General features: G+C 37.1%; 1 non-coding gene across 1 annotated transcript; it reads right to left on the reverse strand.

Moving 5' to 3' along the window:
* Window positions 1-1,985: 1,985 nt before the first annotated feature.
* Window positions 1,986-2,064, reverse strand: LOC133867543 (small nucleolar RNA R21). The gene has a single exon (XR_009900098.1). It is a non-coding gene; the product is annotated as a small nucleolar RNA R21 (small nucleolar RNA).
* Window positions 2,065-6,679: the final 4,615 nt, after the last annotated feature.

A 6,679-nucleotide genomic window follows, 5' to 3' on the forward strand; every position in this document is an offset into this window, starting at 1 on the left:
CACTACAAAAAAATTTACTTATTAGTGGCAAGCAAATTTGGCTGCTAATAATATTATTTTGGCCACTATTGGTTAATGGTAGCCAAACCTGGCCGCTAATAATCCGACACAAAAGATTATTAGTGGTCACATTTTTGACTCGTCGCTAATAATTTTTTTATAGTGACATACTTGGTGGCCGCTAAAAATAATTTTACCCGTCGCAATTTTTTGTTAACTGAGTTCAAGAGTCGCCACTAATATTAGACTATTAGCGATGACACGTATGTGACTGTTAATAGTTAAAATAGTCTAGTATTAGTGGCCACATTTGCCGCCGCTAATACTATTAAAAAATGATTTTTTTTTTTCTTTTAAAAAAAAAAAATCAGATCTACCCATCCTCACCGCATTAATTAAATCTCTACATGCAACTAATACTATTAAAAAATGAATATATATATATATATATTATAAAAAAAAATTCAAATCCACCCATCATTACTGTATTAATTAAATCTCTACATGCATATTGCAATGTAGAAATTCAGAATGAGAGCAGATATTTCAAAAGAAGTACATGTCATAAGCAAAATTGTATTGCGTAAGTTAATAAGTTCATAGCTTGTTGGTGGGACGCATTCAACTTGCGAAGGTAAAAATTATTTGTTGAGAACACTAGGTCAGCCAGTTAAGCTCAGAACATGCACTACAAGAAATCTGCACAACATTCTCAATGTCCTCCTTCAACCACAAGTAAGCACTTTGGCAAAATGATATTATCAGTTGAATTGGAGGGCAATTATGGTCATCAAACGGTAAACAAGCCACCTAGAGAAAGAAATAAGAACTTAATATCTAAAATATAAGCCACTGTCATAAAACTTTTTCCATAATGCCCATAATGTTGTCTTTTTTTATTTTTTATTTTTTTGAACATAACCTTCGTTACTGATAAAAGCCCCAAAAGGAGATCTAGATTTCAAGTGATTACAAGAGACCAAAGGTCTATACAAATACAAGAGTAAAATAGAAGGCGATTACACCGCCCTGAAGGCGGAAGCTCTGCCCGTAGGCCATGGCAGTGACCAGAGATAATGTTGTCTTGTTAAACATTGTTGTCTATTTCACCAAGTAGGATCCACCTAGCGGGAAGTCTAAGCCTTTTAGCAATGACAAATATGAGATCGTCGCCTGAGAGCTATATGCAATACCTCACCAAGCTTAATCAGAGAGGCAAACACGAGAACGGCCTAACACAGCTAAGATCTCTGATTTAAATGGTAAGGTACTAGAAAAGGTAAATTCACTTCACATTGGTAGCAAAGAAAAGGTGCAATTTTCAATTTTTTATTTTTTATTTTTTATTTTTGTGTGTGTTTTTAATGAAGTTTCTGAACCAGCATGTTATCAAGAATCAGTAATAAATTCAACTTGCTAAGGAAAGAAAGAAAAGTGTCCAGTGAAAAGAACAAACAATAAGAAATTCCCAGAAATTCGTTACTTTTACCAAACAAATTGCCAAAAGTTAGAAGAAATTTCGTCTGGAAAAAATAAACGCAAGAAAAAAATCAAACATTTGATCATCATATCACCGATGCTGTCATCATCATCATAACATTCACCGTTGTGATGTGAAAAAAACAAAATGTTTTTTTTTTCTTCATATCATTAACTAGAGACCAATAAGCAACACACCAAACACCAGCAATTTTATTGCTAGTGTTCTTATGGTGTGCATTTAAGAAACTTCAACAAAAAGAATCCTTGAGAAAACATGGCTGAAACAAACAGATTTTTAAACCAAATCATAAACAACGACATCATCTCTCCAATTGTGGAGGCCAATTTTTTTCATTGCCTTAAGTAACTTTTGGACATGAGAAACAGATAGAAAATTATTTAAACGAAATTGGAGGCCGAGATAATTATAGTTCCAACCAATAGATTCACAAACAAATATATAACCACCGGAATGAGTTTGCAACTCCATAATGTGAAAAGACAATCCCTTAGAATCCATTGCTCATCAAATAAAAATCGAGTCCATTACTTCTAATTTCATATAAATTCTTCACTGGGATTGAAAGCAAAATTTTTGAACAAAATTCACATATAAATAATAAAGGCACACCCATCACATTCATGATAATTTGTATACAAAAATCTACAATCATAGTACATTTATAAGACATATGCTTGTTGTCCCCAATGGGTAGTTCAATCAGCTGGAGACCACACCTTATGAAGCGGAGGTCACTAGTTTGAATCTCCCTTTCCCCCTCTTGTGTGAACATGTCAAAAAAAGAAGAAGAAGACATATGCTTGTTCAAACTAGCCACAAAATCACCAAAACCACAACTCGTAAATAGTGAAATGTTAAGACACTTGGCAAAACTGAGAACCATATATCCAACAAACAGTTATAACTACTAACAACCATTGGACATATATAGCCAATAGCCAAACACTCCAAATAATCTGTACTCATCCTTATAATTCCATGCAAGCCTCCCGCTTGCTACATTTTACAGTACTTCCACTAATAAGTGAATGACAATGTGATTGAAATAACTTACCTTCGATTACTTAAGCCCTTTAGCACTGTAATTTCTAGCCCATCTTTCTCTCTTGCCATCCTACATACACTTATAAAAATAAAAAATAAATAAAAAAAAAAAAATTATAAGAAAATTAATCATAAAAGAACCACAATGCTCATGTACTCACTTTTGCGAGCTAATATAGACTCCCACAAGCAAGTAGCCTTTGAAACTAAATGGGAATTCTGACTTGAACTAGATACAAGGTCATTCACAACAGCAAAGGCAAAATTGATTGCCACCATTATAATAAAAGGTTTCCATCCTTCAAAACTCTTCATGTCAGCTGTTCTATCCAGCAATGTAGGAGGCAGAGTGACGCTTCTTCTATCACTCTTCACAAAATTATTATGCTAAAAAACACACCAGAGACAAACATTTGTAGGTTTAAATAAATTGGATCAGAATAAGTGGGCACAAAGCAAGATTAAATTCTTCAAATCACTAATAAAGTCATCATCTGAATCAGATTCTTGAATAATAACAAAAAACCAACCAGGCATTCCAGCAATAAAATCACTGATTAAGTAAATTGTAAAAGAAAAGAATAAAAGCAATAAAGAAAAACACAAGAAAAAAAAAAAATCAACAACAACAAAATCCATGCTCTTCAATCTAGCTAGTCCAAATATAAAGTCAATTCCCCATTATCCATGTTCTTGAATCTAGCCCAAATATTAAGGCTTAGAGGGAAATGAACCACCCTCCAGCCCATCATCAACATGACAGTAGTTTAAGGGGCTAAACTTTTGAAGGAGGGTGCCGTGATTTTTGCCTAGCAAAACCACCATTTATAAGATGTATAGTAATAAACAAATCCTCCTACATTAAATCACAATAATGGCAATAAGTGTCTGATATTAAGATAATTGATGTTATACTATGAACAACTATACTTATTACCGGCAAGACAACACTTGAAAAATGCAAATGCAATAGAAGAAGTAACCGGTCAAGAAAAAAGATCCACAAACAGAGATTATATAAAATATAGTCATAATGAATATTTTTTGTTCAGGAAATGGTTAGATGAGTTACTAATCACTACAAAATATTCAGCATATTGCCACTTGCAAATAGCCATGTGTACGGAGGCTGTACACGTGGCGAACAGTTGACCACGTGTAAATAGATACGTGTGAGAGGCGTGGTTGATCCGGGTGTTAATAACTGTACAATTTGCCCCGTGTACAGTGATTACACGCGGCCACTGTGCCACTTATACCATAGTACACGTGGCTGACAGTTTGCTGCGTGTATAGTGATACACGTGGCACAGTGGCCGCGTGTAATCACTGTACACGTGGCCAACTATCAGCTGCGTGTATTATAGTACACGTGGCACAGTGGCCACGTGTATTATAATACACGCAGCTGATAGTTGGCACAGTGGCTGGCAACTTTTTTTTTTTTTTTTAATTTTTTTTCTAATTTAGTTTTTAATTTATTTTTTGATTAATTACTTTTTAAATTTAATTACTTTTTTTTTATTTGAATTTATTATTTCCGTCCAAAAATATCGCAAAATCTATTTTACCCAAAATTATCACAAAATAAAATTACACAAATCAATAATTAATAACATGTTTGTTAACTACACAAATCAACACAACAATATCTACACATTTGAATACCAAAGCATAAAATAATTACACATTTGAAATATCTACACAATATAAAATAATTAACAAAAAATAATTACACAAAATATTTACACATTTGAAGGACGCCCCTGCGGATCCAGAGGTACTGTCCCAGGCGTGTGCTCACCAACCGGCAATTGCCGCGCAAGGGATGGCGTAGCGGGCGATGGTGTAACGACAGGGGAGTGCTGGCTCAGCTGTCGTCCAATAGGTGACAACGGACCAATCGTTGTCGCATTACCTGCAAGCAATAAAAACAATTAAAATATATAACATTATATGCAAATTTAAACAATTAATGAAAACAAATTAAAAATAATTTTGTCGTATACACAATATGAATCATATCTGCAGATGCATTACTAACAGACGACGTACTACCTACGTTTGCAGGTGAAGACTGCTGAGCATGTGATACTCCCATAGAAGCCATGAAGGCCTCGAATTGTCGCATGCGCTGCTCCAAGACATCATTCCTCTCTCGCTCAGCACGTAACATCGCCTGCATTTCTGCCATCTACCAGACATGTTTGGCCCAATCCCAAGATGTGCCCCCAGATGGTCCCCCTTGTGAGCGAGCCCTGTACTAGAAGTACGTCCCACGAATAGGAGTAACGTTCGGCCTAACCTGCTGAACCCTCCCTGCGTACTCAGGCCTCCCAATTGCCTGTTTGTACGCGTCGTTCGGTGCCCAACGCACCGTGTCACATGAGACGCTTTGGGTGGCAACAGGATCACTGGATAAAGCCTGCGTTATCCTCTCCTGTACGTCTTCAACATAAAATACACATGTATTGAATAGTGTCATATCACACGCATAACTTAGAAATATTAGTAAAATAGATCAGTAGCATAAGCACAGGACCCGTGTACGTTCATTTAGGTAAGTGCCGTCCTTCATTGTGTGCGTCTTCAAGAACGACTCGGCGCAAGTGGCTGGCATGCTAGATGTACATGCCTGTCGCCATCTAGTTGAAATATTTACATTCAGTTATACTATATATCGTGTTAAAAAAAAAAAAAAAAACAATTAGGCACAAATATGAAAAACAATTACATATATATGTTCAAACCTCATCGTGATTAAATCTGGCATAACTTTTGGAGCACAGACAATGAGGGAGGTCATTTTGCTCCCGCAACCGCTTCATCCGTTCACAAGTCGCCTACGCATTGAACATTTCATAAAAATGTAAGCATTGACACAATTAAAGTAGTAATAAATTTAAATGAACTGTTATTAAAAATGAGCTCAAATTTTGTAATACAATCAAAGATCTACATACCATTTTTTGCTCAGTGCACCAATCGCTCAGAAGGTGCTCCACATCTGCTGTGTCATACTTCTCAAAAACTTTATCTGGCACTCTCGCACGTATAATCTTGGGCGTGTCACCGTCTTGAATATGTAGCTTGGTTCTAAACTTTGACTTCCACGATCAGTGTTTACGGCCAATATCAGCCCACGCTTCGTGCTGTGCCTTGCGCTCATCAACAAATACAGGTAGATAAAACTCCTCCTGCACATTTAATTTAAGCATTAATTTTAATTGTTCAACAAAAACTAAATCTTAAGTTTAATTTAAATAAATAAATTAGATTCATAAACATACCATCAACACGTCCCACATAGCCTTCTTAATGTTCTTATCTACCTTCGCTCATTCGTCCCGCATATGTATGTAGGACCCGCTCTTGATAAGCATGCCCGTAACACGCCTAAAACGATTGCAGGTGCGTCCTACAGGTTGTGTTGTAGCATTGTACTGCAACACAATCTTCTTCCCCCTCGGGAGCACCCAATTCCTCTCGGGGTCCCTAATCACCTCATAATTGATGCTCCCGTCTAGGTTGTACCCTAATAAAAAAAATACAACATTTAATTGTTTAACACTACAAAACTTAATTATATTAACAAATTTTAAATTCAATTTATATTTTTTTCAAACTAAATATTAATTATTAGTAACATTATATGAGTTTTAATAATGTATAAATATGTACCTACCCATCATCCGAATCTGGTCAATTTGTATGCAATGGGTTGCTGGGTCGCCTGCATGCTCCTCGCCAACCCCTTCCGCCGGAGGAGGCTGCTGATCGTCATCTGAAACCATATCCTGTGGGCTATCGGGGGTCAACTAATCGGGCCCCAACATCGCAACGTCCCCCTTATAAGGAATCTGGCTCCCCCCACCCCAAATCTGGCATCTGATTCTCACCAGAAACCGGCACCTGGCTCTCCCAAGGCGCCGGGCCCTGGCTCCCTGCCGGTGGGGCAACTGTTTCAACCCCATAGCCGGTCCTTGACTCGCAGCCGGTGCTGGCAACTGTCTCAACCCCATAGCCGGTCCCTAACTCGCTGCCGATGCTGGCATCTATCTCAACCCCATACCCCGCATCTGCATCTCCCCCATCTGTGGTAGCAGAAACCTATAATCTTGTGTCTCACTA

This window comes from Alnus glutinosa, chromosome 4, assembly GCF_958979055.1.
Source record: "Alnus glutinosa chromosome 4, dhAlnGlut1.1, whole genome shotgun sequence".
In the NCBI taxonomy this organism is placed as follows: Eukaryota; Viridiplantae; Streptophyta; class Magnoliopsida; order Fagales; family Betulaceae; genus Alnus; species Alnus glutinosa.